Source organism: Myxocyprinus asiaticus, chromosome 23, assembly GCF_019703515.2.
Source record: "Myxocyprinus asiaticus isolate MX2 ecotype Aquarium Trade chromosome 23, UBuf_Myxa_2, whole genome shotgun sequence".
Classification (NCBI taxonomy): domain Eukaryota; kingdom Metazoa; phylum Chordata; class Actinopteri; order Cypriniformes; family Catostomidae; genus Myxocyprinus; species Myxocyprinus asiaticus.
Window position 1 is genome coordinate 30,266,338 of NC_059366.1, and position 21,456 is coordinate 30,287,793.

Genomic DNA, 21,456 nt, shown 5'->3' on the forward strand with positions numbered 1-21,456 from the left:
TAAGGACTCCAGGGGTGGTAGTCAGCATCAATACTCGCTGAGTTACCCAGGCCCCCCAGACATAGATACTGATTAAGGGAGAGAAAAAAAAAATTATATATATATATATATATATATATCATCTTTATTTTGTTTGCAGCTTCCTCTGGTACTCATAAAAAACACATTTGCAGTAGTGGATTTTTGGCTCAAACAATTCTATTTACTGTGACTGATACCCGTTAGATGTTTTTGATACATTTGTCTTTTGTTTCCTCCTGTCTCTGATCGACTTAACAAGGCTTTTTTGAATGAGGGTAAAACAGATTTTTCAGGCGATCACAAGTGCATCTTCATTCTTTTTTTAAATTTCATTAGATTAATATTTAGATATAAATTTTACACTGTGCACTGCCATTAGCTGTTTCTTTCTCACTGATGTTCCTTGTTGAGTGTATCTTGTCTAACACAGTTACTGAGTAAACAAGAGCTGCAGAAATCATGGTGACAGACATCTAACATCACTCTCATATGATTGGCTGTGAGTTTTTTTATTGTCTGTGTGAAGTCTCATTAGACACTGCTCCTGGAAAAGAGCCTAATAAGGCAGTCTCTATTGAACTGTACAGAGAAAATAAAGCTCTGCACCACATGTAAAGACACCTGCTTGCTAATTTGTACTGAACTCAATGTCTGCAGAATGCTCTTGTTATGCTTTATCTCAGTCAGAGCAAATCAATGCTCTGATTTTGATGCAGAATACCAACTGGGGGAAAAAAAAAGACATGTCCCTCCAGCAGGTTGAGCCCTAAATGAATTATTCAGATCTGCATGTTGTGTGTTTTGCCAGCCCATTGCGCTTAATGGCATCTTTTATGGCATGCATCTGAGATGACTACAGATGTTAAAACAGTTTTAGCATTACATGTCCTTTCCTTTTCTGCGTTGTCTAACTGTGTGGTTGAGAAGCAAAGCCTAAAATGGTGGAATTAATTTCACCCTTAAGCAGCCTGTTTATAAATAATTCGCAAATCAATGGCTGCTTTTGTCACGTAATTTGTTGGCGTGCTCAGTTTTGTGATAATGTTTTGCAAGCAAGGCTCTTCGGATCAATATGAGTTTGAGGGGGAAAACATAAGCCTAGGTTGGATTTTTCACTCGAAATTTTTGGAAAATGCAGTTAGTGCATTATCTCATTCAGATCAATTTAGCTTCATGATGGAATGATAGTTTTTGTGCAATGAGGAAAACAGAATTATATTTTAATGTACAACATAAAGATTCATATTAGAACATAGTGAGCTGCTCAGTGAGGCAGTATTTAAAGTCATCATAGACCTGCTTCACCCAAAATGCTGTCCTAAAAGGTAGCCAAAACCCAATTCACCCTTCATGGAGAAGATAATGCCAGAATACAAGCTCAGTAGGAAAAATAATCCAAGAGGGTGACGAAGCATCAGAAATGTCGATAATAAATAAACATAAGTTTCATTAAATATATAAAAGTATCAATAATTGTTCAGTGTAATTTAAAAAATACTATTTTAACCAATATTTGTGTGTTCTGTGTATTTATATTCTTATTAGAGGATTGTGCTATTAGCATAGCAACATGCTAACATCAAACTCTTTTCGGGGGGGCATGCCCCCCTCAATGTCAGTGGTGATTATGGCTCTGCTTAGAATGCAGCTTCCTATGTAGTAAGCAGATTAGACATTGGTGGTGTGCAACACCTCTGTTAGTGTGTGTAGTGTGTTTTTCTCTGTGTATGTTGTCCCTGCTCTTTCCTCAGCTGCACCTGCAATAATTGTAAGTGTGCAGCTGTGATGTGAGAACAGTACTCCAGCTGGGAGAGCTTGTTGAGCTGCCACACAAACCCGGCGAGCTAAACACCCCAGTAAGTCCCTCCTTGACTCAGCTAATGAGTGTGGAGCACAGACAATGCACCCCAATCCAACAGCCCATCTGAGCGCCACTGCAGGCCAAGAACTGGAGGAGGTCGCCTATACACGGCTCTCAGTTTGTGCTCCGTGACCATGAAAGTGTGGATAATCAAGCCTTTGCTGTCTCTGCCTCCTGTCTCCCTACTGTTTCTTTCCTTTATTGTTAGAGTCAGTCCATCTCTTGGGTTTCTCACACGCTGAGCAACTCCAGATCAGTCATGTGGCCTGAAGGTCATATTTTCTTCATAAGTAAATGATATCAGAGACAGTATAAGGGGGAGGAGACAGGCCATTAGTTGAAAAATGAATGGCAGAAATTGTTACTCTGTAAGAATGAAATTCCCACTTTTCAGCTAAAAAGGCCAATAGACTTTTTAATTGTTTGTTTACTTAAGAATGTGCATTAGCCATACCAGCCTTTATCAGACAAGACTTTGATTTTAGCATAAATTTTTGATCCCATTGTTGTTAGATTTTATTGCTGATTTAACTTGTGTTATGAAAATAAAATCTTGACAGTCATTTACAGAGATTTTTGACTTTCTTCATTCAGGTTGAAAGTTGAGTAAAGTATGACAGAATTTTAATTTTTGGGATGAACAATGCCTTTATACCTAGTGCGACCCCGTGTCCACATGTGTGGACATTGCATTTTGGCTTTGCAATATGCTACGCATAATTTAAATGAATTAAAACTGACTGAATACTTGTTTGCAAGACTCAACACTCTAATTTATGGGTTAAACTTCTGGCGCACCGCGTCATGCGACACAAAACATGACATTTATTTCCAGGAAGCGCTGCTACTGGCGCAGCACAAAGAAAAGTGCCTCTGGTAAGTTTTTTGATTGAAACCTGTTTGGTTGTTAAGAGTAGCGTCTCTAGTTTACTTTAATATGCCGCTTTAAAAACAAATCCATTCATTTTTCGTGCTTCAGCGTGCTGATAAACATGATGTCCACAAATGTTGAAATTAGGACTGCGTTCCCTCAAAAGTTGAAAAAATGTATTTTGAATATTTTTTAACATTAACACATTTGTAGGTCAATTTGCTTCATTTTAATATACATTTTGTTATTGTTTTATTTTGTTATCACTGTACAATACAGTTCTATTCATTAACTTTAGTAAATGCATTCCTATATCTTTACTGTGCATTTTCACATTAAGAATCAGTGTATTCATGCAAAAGCTGAAAAATTTTGCTTTCAGAGGCTTTATATAGAGTTAGGATAAAAATAAGGTGCATTTCTAACTGTTCTGTGACCAGTGCAGACAGACAGCATACTGGAGGTTAAGTCATGTACTAAATAGGGAGCAACGGTGCATCCTATAGCTTTCTATGCGGCTAAGTGCATTCACTCCTAAAATCTGATCAAAAGTTCAGTTTCAGACTGCAGATGATGATTGGACCACTCAACATGTTTGGCAGACATAGGACAATGATAATCGGTACATAGATTCAGAATTTTATAATGCAAAATTTTATTTATCATGGTTGGCAGTGATTTGATGATGCTGGCCATTACTTTTTAAGAATTATTAATTCAGCTTTATAGAAAATCAGCTGTAATGTCTATAACATCTCAAAAACATGAATAACCAACACTTCTGGATACATAATAATCTATTTGATGACTTTCTATAGCTTGGTATTACTTAAAATTTCACAAATTAGTCCTGCTGTCCACATATGTGGACATACATTTTTGGGAAAATATTTGCTCAAGAAAAACTTTTACAAATCAAAAAGGGAAATGGAAAATGCACAAGCAGTTACGCTGGGGTCTCAGGAGGTTAAAGGGACGTTGGTGATACTCACTGTGTGATGGAGGCTTATGTAAAGATAGAGGAAGGCAGTGGTGGATGTTTCATCAGATGCGGGCTTAAACAACCTAAATGTGCCAATTAAAATGTTAGGAGCCCAATGAAAACTAGAGCAGCAGAAGTCCTTAAGGAATAACTTATAACATCCTTATTTCAGTAAGTCAGTTGGGCATCATTGTTTAGAATAACACTTGAGGATGTTCTCTAAATAGGGAGCTAACATGCACTTCAAATTTCCTCTATTCTCAAATGTTTAATTCAAGCACTGTAGAGCATTTAGTTAATTAAAAAGATATGTCCAATTTAATTTGACTCAAACATGAGAAAATAAATGAAAGGGTCACAGCAGCCAACCTGATTTGACTTTAATTTAATGGCATACTGTGTGGAATAATGTGTTTCATGAGTTTTATTATTATTATTGTTATTATTCTGGTAACCAAAGTCACTCTGACATGACACGATCACAAAATTTTATCAGAAAATCATAAGTGTTATGTGTTCACACAGGGTATTATGAATTTTTTCAAAAATACAGTCACGATAAACGAGTCCATTAATAGTCAAAGCATGATCCCATTAGGATATCAATAGTTTTGCTTTTCCAAAAACTGACTTGAAATATTTATATGAGATTAAAGCTGTAGGGGTCTAGAGGGGTTGATAGCAGGGATTCAAGCAATAAACACACCTAATAGACCCTGCTTACCAATCACATGTGGAGGGCCGAGAATGATACTGTCATTTTTTTTCCTGATTATAAGCCAATTTATTTAAGCACAGTGACAGTTATTTGACAGGTTACGGATGGTGGAATCATTGAATTAGATGACAAAGATAAACAAAGACATGAAGTTCTATATGAAGAGATTATCACTGCCTTCATGTTGGAATTATTGTATTTACGAGTAGAGTGGGCATGAATGCAACCACAATGTTGTAATAACCGGACAGTTGAATACTGTCTGTATGAACGAACAACCAAAGTCCAGGCCGTATTCTAACAGCTGTGACCATAGTGTTGTGACTAAAGAAAATATTAAAGATGGTGGCGTCCTTAACACCGGCATGTCTTGTCAGAATTGACTGTGTGTTGTTAAATTAAAGAGTCCAATCGAGGCACGAGTTCATCCATCAGATCTTAATAACTGATGGTGGCTTTAAATGTTTTTTTAATCGCGTGCAGACCGTTGCATTTGTGTTGCATGGCTGGCATCCACGAGCAGCTCTGGTGGAAGACAGCGGTTGGATATTCAGATGTCACAGCTAATTTTTCTGTCTCCTTGAGTTTACGGAACCCCACTTGAAACACACAAAACACACGCATATACTGCGCACCGTGGCTCTCACATTATATGTAGTGACAGACAACTAGTTGTCCAGTATGGTACCGTTCACACATCACAGGTTTGCAGAAAATGCGGTTGTCCTGAAAATTTGCGGTTTTCAGTTCAGTTATTGAATGCAGTTGTTAATCTCGTAAATAGATGACCTGCGTGTGAATGCAACTATATTAAGCACTCAAAACAGGACTGACAACCATATTCTACTGCTGTGTGAATGTGGACGTTTTGTGGTCTAGACAGGATATAAAATCATGTTTTTATGTTGTTATGCAAACCACACAACTTGCACATACATTAAGTAAAGAATATTATATAGTCATCCATCATAATTGTAATACAATCATTATTTTAAAATAGACCCTAACACGAAGCCCACTTTTTACGTGGCTACTTACCAATGGAATAAATAAATGGATATAATATATTGATTTGAGATTAAATTATTTTATTATGTAAGAAGGAAAAGATTGAGTAAAATGAGTCACGAAACTAGCACATCTTTGTAGAAAACCGGTTGCCAGGGATAACCTCCAATTATACAGTTTAGCAGGCATTACACAACTTTTTAACCATGCTGCGATCGACCAATCAGAATCATATATTCCAGAGAGCCGTGTTATAGTTCTCATTGTTCCGTTGGAAAGCTGGTAAGTCGCTGTGAGCTATTTTTGTACCTGTTATTAAAGCAAACTTTTTCTTTCTTTTAATTAGATTTGGTTGTTGTTAATGAAAGTATGAACAGTTGCTCTTTTGTGTTGTATCTATACCGGTTAGATGCCACAGTAATGGTACACTTGATACCTTGCTGTGTGACATTATCTAACAAAGCAGGGAAACATGTATATTGAGAAGAATGTATACATTTATGTAACCATGCTCAATATTAAGTTTGGCAAGGGATTTATGTAATGTGTGTGTTTTTTATTTTATTTTTATTTTTTTTATTCCAGATCACCTCGATGATTGATGAGGATATGTGAGTGAATTTGCCAAACACTGAACAAAGAAATCTCCTGCATCCTCTGGTAAGCTGTTTGACTGATGATCCGTCATTACTAATTATTGTTCACCTAATCACACGTTTACACACACGTGCTGCTTGCATGGTGTTTTCTTCAAAACAACTTTCCTGATTTATCTCAAATGGTGTAATTGGCTCTACAAATGGGAAGGCATGCCTGCTGTCATGTTAGGCACTCGTATTTTTTGAGCACAGTCAAACGACAAATTTATTTAGTGTTTTTGAGCGGCAGCAGAAGAACGCTCTGTATAACATGAGTCATAATTAGCAAAGGGGCCTCTGAAATCACTTGCTGCTTTGTTGTTCCCCCTTACGACGTCAGTGTCAGTTTTTTTTTTTTCAGATTATTAAAGGGAGGCACAATTACTGAGATGTGAGTTTCATTTATCTTTTTTAAATATGTTTTTGCAAGCAGTCACAGGCATTCATCTGAATAACACATGTGGCATATAAAGTGTTTCATCCTAAGTCTGTAATATTCAGTGCCGTTTACAAGTCTGAGTCCACATTGAAAACCTGGAATTCACAATCTATTTTTAACCTGGAAATAAACAAAGTGTTTGGATTTTGACAAATTTAAAATAAAGATATGTTAAATGAGTAAAAAATATTTAGATTCTGCACTATATTTGGTCATTTATCCAATAAGCTAAATTGTTGTTGACATTGACCATGCTAACTTAAAAGATGAATATGTTCACCAATTACTGGCTGGTCTGGTGTACTGATGAGGCCCGAAGGTGAAAATATTTTTGGTGGCAACTTACATTATGCTAATGAGGATGAGTTGGAGGCAGAACCATGCAGGCCAGATTGCCAGGAGAAGAGGGAGAGAAGACTGTAAATTATGGATGCAAACTGCCATTTCTGCCTGGGAGAGAGAAAAGAGAAGCACTGGGAGAAACATCAAGTCATGCATATCAGATTATCCTTCCCAAACCCTCTCCCTCTTCCTCACTTTACTAAATTTTCTTATCATGCTCCTTGAGCAAACTTGCACAAAAACAATCCGGGCTGTGTATATGCAGTCACATGAGGACCAGAGGTGCTGACGAACTAGAATGCTTGGCCTAGTATTTCCTGATGCTCAAGCACACACATGCCACAATCATACACATAAACACACAGGATCGACTGTATATTTATTGATGTGTTCATGTTTGACTTGCACACAAAGCCAGTGGCAGAATGGTGAAACAATGAAGACATTTTTCATCTTTGTAGATAATTTTAGCTGTTTTAGAAGTTGTGTTAAAGTCAACACAGAATCAAAATTGAGCCTATTTACTTTCTTAATGCACTTTCCTCTTCTTATTGTGAAAATGTCTTTAGTGCATGTTATTTAAAGTACAAAAATGTTTTTACCAAAATGTAATTATTTGCTCCGCTCTTAAAAACGTTACTTTTCAGCTGACGTCACTGTTGACTTTTAGTTTTCAGTATGGGTGCAAGATACATTGGTGGACAATATAATATTATCCGATAACTGGGAAAATCAAAATGTTGTTATCGCACACACCAATAGTGAAATTACGGTCGATGTTACGGTCAAGTTTGCATGTCACGTCACTCTGTAAGAATTATTTCAACATCTGTGCACTGTGTTACATTGTTTTAGGGCTCGTTTTAATCGGGATCATCTGCTGTTAGTAACGCTATGTTGTTTTCTATATTCTGTTTGTTTCACGCAGTAAGTGAAAATGTGTCAGTAAACAACTAAGTATTGTTTCAAGTGAGTAGTTTTTAATGTATTATTTAGCAGGTACGGTTTAAAGGGTTAAAATGCAAAAAGTAAAATGATTAGTTATCGGTATCACCACAATGAACTGTAAAGAGCATTTTACATTGACTTTGATATCTGTAATATTAGAAAGGTGTGAGGCAGATTTAATTTAGAGTGCTGTTACAATCCATATCAATTAAACATGACATGGTTACAGTCTTGTAGATGCTTATCTGGTGCATTACAAATGTCTAATATAGAGCTCATCTTTCTTTGCCTGTAACTTCTCACAACTATTGCTGCACACATGTTGCTGTCATATCGTTTATAATTAATACACTCTCTCATAAGGCACCTTTTATTTACAGAGAGACTGTTAGGAACCTTTCCATCTGCTTTAACATGTAACAGACAATTATTTTTGTTGAACTGAAGATTATAAATCCTTTAATGGTGTAATTGCACACAATCTTTACAAAGGGGAAAATATATATATAGACTGGTTCGAACTGACAAAGTCTACGGTAACTCGGAGAAGAATAGCATCTCAGAATGCTATTCTGAAATGCGGGTTGGCACTGTTTAGGCGGAATGAGGGGGACCTACACAATATTAGGCAGGTGGTTTTAATGTTGTGGCTGATCAGTGTACAGATATATATATATAATTGAATAATTCCACAGCTAATTAATTACTGCATTCATTAAATACCTTACATAGGTTTAAATATTTAAGGATTCAAGATTGCATTTATTTGAAATTTCCTTACAAGGTGTATTTCAACCTTAATTTCAGTTATCCGGTGAGTCATTCTTGTATTATCACAACCCCTTCCTTTTCTGTTTTGTTACCACCTTCATAAAACGAGGGAATTTCTGATGGTGGGTTTCAGTGAGAGCAGGTCAGAAGTGGGTGGACCTCTGTGAAAGTATATGTGTTTTTGTGGGGAATAATGGAGCCATTCTTCAGCTGTATGTGAGCTTCTGTTATAGAGTGGCGTGTGGTGGACCTGCCAGAGGCACTGGGGTCTCCTTAAAATAGCTTCAACCCTCGACCGACCATCAGAAGCGAGGCTGAGACTGCAGACCCAACACTGCCCATTTTACCAAAAGCATCAAAGAAATCATTATGGAGTCCTTGAGCTTTTTGCAACAGAGAAGAAAGCCATCCACTCGTAATAAGTTAATCATGTTTTGATTTTGATTTAATATGGAAATGTTGCAGCCTTTTGAATTTCCTGCAGGAGTAAATGTCCGCATCATACCACAAATCCACAAATCTGTGTGCTCGCGTGGCAGTCATATCATTGAGGGCTTGTGACATAGCTGGTTGTGTTAGGACTTTTGTTTAATAGTATTTTGAAAGGTCATTCAGTTCGACTGTGTAGTCTGGATTGTTTTTGCTATAATCAGAATGATTTTATACTAAGTCACATGTTTGACATGGGTTTATGATTTCAACGATTAGTTTTACTGCTTCATGCACTACATAGCCCAGAGCTCAGAGAGAACAGAAGTTGGGGTTTAAAGTCAGCCTGGTCTATCCATGAATGGCATCTGTAAACACAACTAACAACCCAAATAAATCAGATTATTGGACCGAATTTTAAGAGGATTTATTTTCTCTTTCCTTTTTGAGACCACATATCTAACATGCAAAAGCACCCCACTGCAATGCTTAGTAACAATACACTTTTGTGTATGGTATTTCAGTGCAAACATCTGTGTCTTATTGACTGACCACCTGCAATTGTCATTGTTGTTCTTTTCAGCACAAACACGCCGCTTTATGTAAATTAGGCTTATTGTCGATTGAGCCTTATTTACTTAAGTCTATTTTTGTTGCACTGTTATATGCACTATATAAATTGCATTTTATTTAAGAGTTATTTGTGGACAGTTTTTATTGTTCATGGCAACAGTTATCAAATAAAAATAAAGATTCCATTCAGGTGTCTGAATCTTAGTGGTCATTGGATGCTGTAAAAGTCAAAGTATGTCACAGCCTAGCATTTAGTACTGACATGCCATATCAAATTTCATTCAAATTCACATAGCATTTAAAAAGATTTTTAAGTATGTTCATGCTGTTACCTGATTTGCATAATTCCTTGGGAGCAAAAACAACCCAGACAGCACAAGCACGTAAACAATGCTATCAGTGAGCGCTATTCATTCTTAGCGAATTCCCCCATTAGCCTCTCTTTTTCCTTAATCTACTGGCAAAGAGGTTCTTGTGACACTGAAAAGGCCATGTTAACTGTACAATGTAGTTCACGGAAGCAACTTCAACAAATTAATTTCCAGTAGATGCACCACTGTTACGGGCACCTTGTATGTCTCTCACTGTGCCTAGGAGAGTATAATCAATGGGCAAATGGATCATAAATAACATACTTGATTTCTCAGGGTTATTGTTCAACCATTGCGAGATCTCAACATGGCACTGCTGTGTACTTTTAACCTTGCTCATACAGACAGATGAACACTAGAATCGACCATCCGAAGGGTATTGAGGAGAGCAGAGACAAGGAGATCATGGGAGGCAGGGTTTACTGGATTCTTAAGCTGTCTGTCACGGCTTGTACAGGGAAGAGACGAGAGAGTGAGGATCCAAACAACAGAACTTTAATAACAACAGAAGAGGAAACAACAATGAAGATAACACAAACTAAACAGCAGTATGCTGGTAAATAACACACTGCATATAATCAAGAACTGACATGGGAGCAAAGAACAAGAGGGTATATATACACTTGAGATAACAAGGAGACGAGGAACACCTGGGATACAATTAGGGTAAAGAACAGGTAGACAGACATAAGAGGAAGACACAAAACGTCAAAATAAGAGTCTCTTCAAACTAAGGCTGTGTCTCGTTTGGAAGGCTGCGTCGGCCGCATACGTCATCGAGGCTGTCTCATTTCAGAAAAGCGAGTAGGACACTTCGAATGCAGCCTTCGAATACGAACTTCTTTCACGGGAATTTGGAGGATGCATGAGGTGTATCCTTCACAATTCTTCGCTTCAGTGGAAATGTCCAAAAAAAATAAAATAATGCCAATTTGCCCATAAATATGATGTTCAAACACAAGTAATGATAATTCCCAAGTTGAAGTACCTCAGTAGATGGGTGCAGAGTATATAATATGTATAATTATATTCATATATAATTAAAATAAAGTATTAGACTAAAAGTACACCTGTAAAATCTATTTTCTTTTCTCTTTACATCATTATAACGCTCCTAAAATTGACCTCATACATTCCCTTCCAAAGGGACTTTGTTCCCTTCTCACTCAATGCACTCGTGCTTGATAGAGTGGCATGCTGTTATAGCAACCATGTTACAGTATTTCTCTTCCGGGAAAATGAACCAAAATTATGCGACAACACAGGAAAGAAAACTGTTGGTGAAGTGATTTTTTGGGAACTTTAATAGCTAAAGTAGAATCAGTCCTCATGGTGATTTATTATTGTCATGAATACAAACTTTGTTAGCTGACCCTTGGACAGTAGGAGATGTAATGGGTCTGAAGTGTACCTTGGGTCCTTTGTGTGATTTACAGCCCTGTTCCAGTTAGAACAGTTAATATCCATGTCCTTGGAGCAGGCCGAGACATGATCTCATTCACTTCTGCCAGGGCATCATGTGTAGACACAGGCTCTGCAGATGTAAATCGCTGTTTACTTCATTACATCATTAGCTGTGTTTCCTTGAGCCCGGGAGAAATTAGGCAAAGCACACCGGTTACTTTGTGCCCTTTGTGCCCTATCAAGCAGAAGAAAACCGCCGAAGAAGCCATTCCTTCATCTCTGTTTATAGAAGATATTATTTAGAGATCCTGTTGAATTTGAATAGGACAAATTCAAGTTGTGTGCACATCTAAATTATAGAACAGTTGCCAATTTGGCTGGTATTGTCAAATGTATATCAGATTAATTGGATCATTGCAACCTTTATTTACCTCTTCAGTGATTTTTGGGTGGTTGGATTTCAACATGGACGAAAAGATGACTGATATCTTTCAAAGGTTTTTTTACTGCTCTGCACAATAGGGTTCCAATGTAGAGTGGCAACAGAGAAGCACTTGTTTATCAGAGGGGTGTGTAGCACTTAGAACAGGTGAAGAATAGATAATACTAAGAGTATTATGTGTTTTTTGTGGACTCACTGCTAGGAACGTGTTTGCTCTAAGATGATGTGATACATTTAATGCATTTCTCTGTTTGCTTTTGGAATCGGATAAATATTGGAAAGAAAAGTCTACTATAAAAGCAGTATTACTATAAAAATACAGTGAATAATGTACAAATTTTGCTGTTTCAGAAGGAAATTGGTACTTTAAATCACCAAAGTGTCATTCAACTGATCATAAAATATAGTCAGGACATTACTGATGTAAAAAGCAGCACCATCACTATTTGAAAAAACAAAACAAAAAAACATTTTTCATCAAATCTATACAGGCTGCATTTCCAGCACCCATCACTCCAACACCTTATCCTTCAGTAATCATGCTAAATTGCTAATTTGGAACTAGAAAATCACTTGCCATTGTATCAAACACAGTTGAAAGCTATTTAGTTCGTTAAATGAAGCTTATTATTGTCTTTGTGTTTGTTTTTGAGTTGCCACAGTATGCAATAGACTGGCATGTCTTAAGGTCAATATTAGGTCAAAAATGGCAAAAAAGAAACAGCTTTCTCTAGAAACTCATCAGTCAATCATTGTTTTGAGGAATGAAGGCTATACAATGCTTGAAATTGCAAAAAAAAAAAAAAAAACCTGAAGATTTCATACAAAGGTATACACTATAGTCTTCAAAGACAAAGGACAACTGGCTCTGACAAGGACAGAAAGAGATGTGGAAGGCCAGATGTACAACTAAACAAGAGGATAAGTACATCAGAGTCTCTAGTTTGAGAAATAGACGCCTCACATGTCCTCAGCTGACAGCTTCATTGAATTCTACCTGCTCAACACCAGTTTCATGTACAACAGTAAAGAGAAGACTCAGGGGTGCAGTCCTTATGGGAAGAATTGCAAAGAAAAAGCCACTTTTGAAACAGAAAATCAAAAAGAAAAGGTTAGAGTGGGCAAAGAAACACAGACGTTGGACAAGAGATAATTGGAAGAGTGTTATGGATCTTAACCCCATTGAGCTTTTGTGGGATAAGCTAGATTGTAAGGTGCGTGAGAAGTGCCCGACAAGACAGCCACATCTATGACAAGTGCTACAGGAAGCGCGGGGTGAAATGTCACCTGAGTATCTGGACAAACTGAAAGCTAGAGTGCCAAGGGTCTGCAAAGCTGTCATTGCTGTACATGGAGGTTTTTTATGAGAACTCTTTGAAGTAGTTTAATAAGTTCAAGTCCTTTTTTTTCAAATTGTATAGTAATTTTTCACGTTATCAATGTCCTGCCTATACATTGTGATCAGTTGAATGCCACTTGTTAATAAAAGTAAAAATTTCTTTCCATAAGAGCAAAATCTGTACATTATTCCAAGCTTTTGGCCACCAAAACTTTTGGTGTTACAGATATTCACCCATCAGAAGGATTGGGTTACATCTGCTACAGAGATTGAACTACATTTACGCATTTGGAAGACACTTTTATCCAAAGCGACTTACAGTGCCCTGATTACAGGGACAGTCCTCCTGGAGCAACCTGGAGTTAAGTGCCTTGCTCAAGGATACAATGGTGGTGGCTGTGGGGATTGAACCAACAACCTTCTGCTTATCAGTTCAGTGCTTTAGTCCACTACACCACCACCACTCCAAACTAACCTTTGTAGCTTTGGCCATGAGAGCTCTCTCCGGGAGGGCGGTGTTATTTCCCTCGAAACGAGCATAAAAATATTTAGCTCATCCAGGAGAGAGGCAGCGGTGTTCACGGCGGAGTTTTTATTCCCTTTAAAGTCCGTGACAATATTAATTCCCTGCCACATGCTTCTAGAGTTGGTGTTAAACTGTACTTTAATCTTGTCCCTGTACTGGCGTTTGGCTGGTCTGATAGTTTTGCGGAGTGCATAACTGGCTTGTTTATGCTCCTCCGCGTTCCCGTAATTAGAAGCGGAGGTCCGCACATCAAGTGCCGCGCGAACATCGCTATTTATCCATGGCTTCTGGTTGGAGTAAATCCGTATTGTTTTGGTCGGAACAACATCCTCTACACACTTTCTGATGAAACACGTTACGGTATCAGCGTAGACCTCGATGTCGTCATCAGAGGTGGACCGGAACATCTCCCAGTCCGTGTGATCAAAATAGTCTTGTAGCGTGAAATCTGATTGGTCCGACCAGCACTGGATCGTTCCGAGGGTGGGTGCTTCCTGTTTCAGTTTCTGCCAGTAAGCGGGCAGAAGCAGAATGGAAGAGTGGTCCGATTTGCCAAATGGTGGGTGGGGGAGGGATTTGTAGCCATCCCGGAAGGGAGAGTAGCAATGGTCCAAAACCCGGTCCCCTCGTGTGTTGAAACTGATGTGTTGGTGGTATTTTGGTCCGATTGATTTGAAATTGGCTTTGTTAAAGTCCATGGTCACAATGAACGCGGCCTCAGGGTGCGCAGTTTCCTGCTCACTTATACTCTCATACAGTTCCTTGAGTGCCCTGTCTGTGTCGGCTTGTGGCGGGATGTACACAGCAGTGATAATGACCGCTGTGAATTCCCTCAGTAGCCAGAATGGTCGACACAGAAGCATGAGAAATTCCAGATCAGGAGAGCAGAAAGACTTGATAGAATGTACGTTCCTCTGAACATACCAGGATTTGTTGATCATAAAACATACACCACCACCTCTGCTTTTACCTGAGATGTCTTTCGCTCTGTCCGCTTGGTGCACGGAGAACCCCACGGGTTCGATGGCTGAATCTGGAATCTCAGCAGACATCCAAGTTTCTGTAAGGCAGATAATGCAGCAGTCCCTTGTCTCTCATTGGAAAGAGATCCGCGCTCTCAGCTCGCAGAGCTTGTTGTCCAGAGACTGGACATTTGCCAGTAGAATACTGGGTAGCGGGGGTCCATTTGCGTGACATCTTACTCTGATGAGAACGCCGGCTCTCCTTCCCCTTTTCCTTATGTTTCCGCGGCCGGGCTGGTCAGACAGAGGGCTCTGCTGCCGTGTTTGTAAACAGTGGGTCGGCAATGAGGAATTTGAAGTCCGGTTTATGGTGTGCAATTGCAGAACCAATGTCCAAAAGTGTTTGTCTGTCGTAGACAATAAGGCAGACAACATCCAAGACAAAAAACATGAGAATTGTAAACAAAACAAACAAAAAACTGCAATGTTGTGTCGGAGCTCGCAACGCAGCAGCCATACTTGGCGCCATCTTGAGTCATGTTGAATGTGTGTGTGTGTGGTTGTGTGTGTGTGTATGTGTGTGTATATATATATATATATATATATATATATATATATATTTGGGGTGTAAATCGGACGCTTCATCAGGATACGATCTTGAATCGATTATCTTGGCCTATGCTCTGATATTTGCAGATATTTCAAAGTCTGCTGCAATACGATCTGATTCAGGGGCCTGCGATCGATATTCAGATATTATGTACCTATTTTACACAATCAATTATTATTATTTTTTTTGCCCTCAAATCAACCAAAATATAATTTGATTATTTTATTCAGCTCTCTGTATTGGGACATCCACAACAAAATAAGGTTCTTCAGATTTTGAAAAAACAATATACAGATAATTATTATAAGAAATAAAATCACACACAAGTGATCATCACTCGTTTGATGACAGCAAATTTTTCAGTTTAGTCCAATTCAAAATACTTACATACCCACGATTTGTTTCCAACTGTCCGTGCTATCCACGGTTTTCTTGGCTACAGCTTCCACAGTTGTAATGAAAAATTCTGTTACAGTTAACTGGGATGAATGTAAGTAAGGGTGCTGATGTGTAGATGTGTAAAGTCTTATAACTGATGCTGGAGCTGAGCAGGTGTTTCTCATTCCCTCGTTAGTGCTGTTCAGAATGTCGGCGTTGTCAAGATGTTTCACATGGTTGAACTGCTCCATGGTACTTTAAAATAGCAAATTCTCATGTAAAATTCAAATGGGTTGCATGCGCAACGATATTGATAGAAGCCCAAATTAATTGCACATGTGAGCCACTCTGCGTTTGTCACGAGAGCTGGCATTTTAAGGAGTGCCCCGTTGATGCGCTCGCACGGATCCTGTCGATGGAGCTGGCATTTCACGGGAAGCTCAGCTGATGCGTGCGCATGCCGCATGGATAGCAGAGCACAATTTGGCTTCAAAGAACTGCCGCACATCTGTGTCCCACATGAAAAGCATATTTAGCACTCATAAAGTCAAATGAATGTAATAAAGTTGCTTCATCGCCTGACGGAAATGCATACGGACGTGGCTGACATGAGAGTATTTTTTTATTTTTTATTTTTTATTTTTTTCCTTTTTCTCCCAATTTGGAATGCCCAATTCCCAATGTGCTTTTAAGTCCTCGTGGTTGCGTAGTGATTCGCCTCAGTCCGGGTGGCAGAGGACAAATCCCAGTTGCCTCCGCGTCTGAGACCGTCAACTCGTGCATCTTATCACGTGGCTTGTTGAGCGCGTTGCCACGGAGACATAGCGCGTGTGGAGGCTTCAGGCCATCCACCGCGGCAACCACGCTCAACTCACCACACGCTCCACCGAGAATGAACCACATTATAGCGACCACGAGGAGGTTACCCCATGTGACTCTACCCTCCCTAGCAACTGGGCCAATTTGGTTGCTTAGGAGACCTGGCTGGAGTCACTCAGCACACCCTGGGATTTGAACTAGCATCTTTAAAAAATTTCTATATCGATATTTACGCGTTGTATCGATAACATTGGATCGTTGGTCATTGGATCGATGCATCGTATCACCCTGGGTTGCTTTTTAAACAGTATTGAAGGAGTTCCCATCTATGTTGGGCACTTATTGGCTGCTTATTTAAAAGTAGTAGTGTGTGTGTGTGTGTGTATAAATACATATATTCTTTTTTTTTTTTTTTTTTTCTGTGAAACAGTTTTAAGAAGTCTTTCAGCCCGAATTTTTAAGGCATTATAGGGTAAAAGCTGCAAAACTTGTCAAATATCCGGGCCTTATTTTACCCCAAATATCGAAATAAAATAAATCATATTTTTCATAAAGAAAATGAATGCAAATATAAAAATATAAAACATATTTATGGACCAAGATTTGTTGCATTGTGACATAATTTTTCTAATGCAATTTAGCACATTTGTGCCCCCTATAAAATATAGTTTATGTATTTATACACCATGGTAGTACTTATTGTAAATTTATAATTAAACTGTTGCTGATTTTTATAATAATAATTAAAAAAAAAAAAAACATAATAAAGATCATACAGCAATATTTGGTGCATTGTTTTAACATCCAAAAATACAATAAACACAGATGTGTAATCCTAGCATTTTTATAGGAAAATAAGTAATTATGTCGAAAGCAGACTTTTCAAGAATCTTTCTGATCTGATGTAGTACTGAAATCTGTTTTATTAAGATACTTAGCTGTCTGTGACAGAAGAGAACCTGAAAAGAGCTAGCAGACAAAAGACTCCAACGGAATTTTAGTGTGTGTGTGTGTGGATGTGTGTCTCCAAAGCCTCTCATTAGGAGCACAGGAAGCTTTTTAAGTGCTGGCTAAGTGTTGGTGTGAGTAGGACCAGTGTGGACTCTTGTACTCACTCGATTACACACCTAATCAAATCACCTGCTTGTTTAAATGCACGCTACTCCTCTGTCAGAAAAGCAGTAATGCCTCATTCATACTGCCTGTTTTCCTCAGAGGTCCTCCAAACAAAATCCATAAAAAGCCCAGCGGTCTGTGCTCTCCTCTCAAAGGCAGAGCAGCCTGGTGGATTTGGATTTCTCTAAATCCACATCCAATGTAACATGTTCAAACTGTTTTCTGCATGCATTCGTAATCCTTTCATGTTCTGTAGCAGCGATTGATTAGTTTAGAGCCAGTGGCATCATAATCTGCCCACAAGTGGAGGGAGCTGCCTTACATTTTCTGCTCTGTTATACATGCATTATTGGAGTGTGGGTTTTCTGAATGCGCTGGCTGAGAGTTTGTGGATATTGCATTACAACAATATTGTCTCTGCATGCACTTAGTTGTTCACTGAGACAGACTATAAATGGCTGGGTTGCCGCTTGTTTAAATGCTCCCAAGCATTGCTAATGCCTGGATTATCTCCTAGAGAAATGATTTAGTGAATATAATGGCTTCACAAAGACCCCGCTAAAGCAGATATATGCACCAACCCAATAACCGGTCCTCGCAGATAGAGTGTATTGATTGTAGCAATAATATTGCCCCATTCCCATATAAAAAGAGATATAAGAGTAAAAGAGTGAAAGCAATAAATGCTTCCTTTATTCTAAGCTCTATCTTGTACAAAGCCAACTTGATGCTGTTTCCCAAAAAAACTAAAAGAAATGGCCAGCATTGAAACAGAGGATGGAAAAAAATACTTTTTTCCATTTCCTGTGGGAAGTGCAGAGATCATCAGAAATACTGGCATAGCTTCACCCAGCTCATTGTCTCTGGTTGGAGCCCATCCACCTCCGCTCCATGTTTACGCTGAGACACACTCTGCCTGCCTCGGGATCAGATATGACATCATTTCACCACAGCTGTGGGCTGCACACGAGGCGTGGAGAGGGAACAATTGACTAGGGGGGACACAGGAAGAGCCGACTGACCTGATTGCTCAGCTGGCCAAGCAACTGGGAAGGATGGCCCAAGGCGGAGTTATGAATGTGGGGAGGAGTGATGGTGGTGAACAGTGCCCCTGTTACCCTCCCCTGTCCCTGGATGCAGCCATGTTTGCCCTGCCCTCTGCTGTTCTCCTGCCTGTCCGAGCCAAAGCATATTTGTACATGAAAAATGATCTACAATCTCTGTGGCTGTATTAGCTCCCAGATATAGACATTCCTGATAGGCCAAATCCCCTTTAAAGACAGCTTTATCCTGCTCACTGAAAAGCCATGGAGAACTGCACATTCTTTTATCTCTGCGCGTCAGTATGTTCTAAATATGTGTCTCATATTGCACTGTGACACCAATCATGTATGTGATGTGATTTGATTCTGTTAATGCTATTGTAAGCCCTTTAGTAGGAAACGGATTATATAAATGTTAGCGCAATCTACATTCCATTGATCGTTCTTAATTATTAGATGCACAGCTGCTGCCTGAATACGAATCAGATGGACGTTTCATCTATGTATAGATAGACAGCTGGAAAGGGCACAATGCATATGACCTACCACATGTTCATTACCATATTGAGAAAAAAGACACCAGTGTACAATAACTTTGAAATGATGAAGACCAGAGACTAGAGAAGTTTGTGTGTGAATGCAATTCCCTAGCTGCGTTCGAAAACCTTGTGAGCTACCAACGGAGGCAGCATTTTGTGCATCATAAGTGTGCTTGTGACACAAAGGCAAGTTAATTGTACTGCCTTGTAAGATACCTAGTGTTGGAGAAATTCTAAGGGACTGCTTAGACCAAATGTGTTCTTGCGCCAAAAAAAAAGCTAGACATGGTGCAATGCATTTAAAAAACACAGGTGTTCTGAGATGTGCTTTTAAAAGTTGCCATTCTTTTTTACCAGACACGGTGTCTAAAAAACATGGCACTCCTGCAAGAGACACTGAAAAACAACTAGACATGTCACAATGGTCAAAAATGTCTGGCTATTGCATGTTTATATAGAAAAACAATGGAAAACGCAGACACAAAAACACATTTGGTATGATCGGCCCTTATGGCCGTATGCATCCTTTACAACATTGCAACAAGAAAATATAAATCCAAGGTGGCAGACAAAGGGAGCCATTTGCTGATTAGATTTCATTCTGTAGTGAAAAGTATCAATGAAAATAGTTGTCTAATTAAGAAATAAATTCTAATTAAATCAAATTTTACCCTAATTAAATAACATTTTACCATTATTTGGGTGTGCTATGTACTTTTATTCATTTTCCAGAAAGGTGCCCCGCTTTCGTTTCATCTCGGTTAGGAGGTTGCCTCAGTAGAATACTGCCTATGTAGGCAGGTGACAGCGAGGCAGCTCAGTAGGTTTTGGAACAAACCTACTTGTCCTCCACCAAACAAGAGTTTTGCAATGAGGACTGGGAACAAAAGCCTGAAAATAGATGACAAACCAGACCACATAAATACAGCATGGGGCAATTGGGTGCACTTGTGTGTGTATGCTTGCATCTGGGTTAGAGATTGTGATAGCCCTTTCCTCAAGAGAAATATTTTTTAGCACATGGAGTCAATTCCCGTGAGGCGGGTGATCCTTTTTAATGACAGGGATTCATCTTTTAGCATCCCTCAGGCTCCACGCAGCACTGTGTGGTGTAGCTCCCAGCAGCCCGCAGAAAATGGGTGGCAGCCTCAGGAGATCTCACCTCCTCAGCCCCTCAAAATGCCATGTGGGAGTTTAATTACTCCTGTGGCCACAAACCACAGCTTACGTTCTCTCGTTACTACAAATGCCCAGTTTTTAATCATCTTTAGACAGAAATATAACGCCGGAGAAGCCTTGGTATAGTGAGAAATTAAATAGGAGCAAACTATGAGAGATTTTCAGATGTGGGTTTGTGTTGGGGGTTGGGTAGATTGTGTCTGTGTTTGTTTTGAATAGGGGATAGAGATGAGAGTGCTAGCCTTCAGGGAAGAGAGGGGGCTTAGAGACAGGACTTTGGATTACTAACCCTACAAAAAGAACTAAACATCTATTCAGTCCTCCAGATCCCTTTGGTCAGAAGGGCCTATCCCAGCTGCCTTAATTAACTTACCGGTATTTGGAGGGAGTTTAGTTCATCTACACTGCATGGTTAAATTAGGCTACTATTTGTCTCCCCATTTTTACTTAAGACTTTAAAGTGTTACCCCAAACATCATTGGTTCTTGTCATTTATGTCACACCTGACACAGCACATCCTGAGGCACCATATTGATTGAGAGCTATGACAGAGGTAAAGATTTTCAGGAAATGAAGACTTATTTTCGGTCTTACCTGCCCAAAAAGAAATCGTTGGCTTCAGAAGACGTGGAACATAGTGCATGTGGACTACGTTTATGATGTTTTTTTTTTTATTATTATTATTTTTTTTTTGGACCTCGACAACCCCTAGTCACTGAATGTTTTCATTTTATGAAAAACAGAAGCTCAGAGATTCTTCCAAAGATCTTGTTTTGAAGTCCACAGAAGAAAGTAATTCAGATTAGGAACACCATGAGGGTGAGTAAATTATGACAGATTATGAGTTTTTATTTTTGAGTGAACTATTTAACTTTTTGAACTCTTCCTTTATGGCTCTAAAGTGTAGCTACTAGTGTTGTCACGGTACCAAAATTTCAGTAGTCGGCACCGATAGCAGTGAAATTTGACGGTTCTTGATACCAATTTCGATACCACAGTAAAGTATGCTAATATGATAATGTGCTATTGAACACATAAGTTTAGTTATTTTTAATAATTATAGTTTAATAATTATTATTAGTTTCCAGAATATGTTTTAAAGTTTAATTTAATCATCAAAATGGTGT

At 38.8% G+C, this 21,456-nt stretch overlaps 1 protein-coding gene across 1 annotated transcript in view; it reads left to right on the forward strand.

Annotated features, from left to right (window-relative positions):
• zmiz1a (zinc finger, MIZ-type containing 1a) overlaps window positions 1–21,456 on the forward strand; it is a 209,004-nt gene that overhangs the window by 68,237 nt on the left and 119,311 nt on the right. Inside the window, exon 3 of the mRNA XM_051652211.1 lies at window positions 6,047–6,121. The gene's annotated coding sequence lies outside the window, so the exon portion shown is untranslated. The remainder of the gene's footprint in view (window positions 1–6,046; window positions 6,122–21,456) is intronic.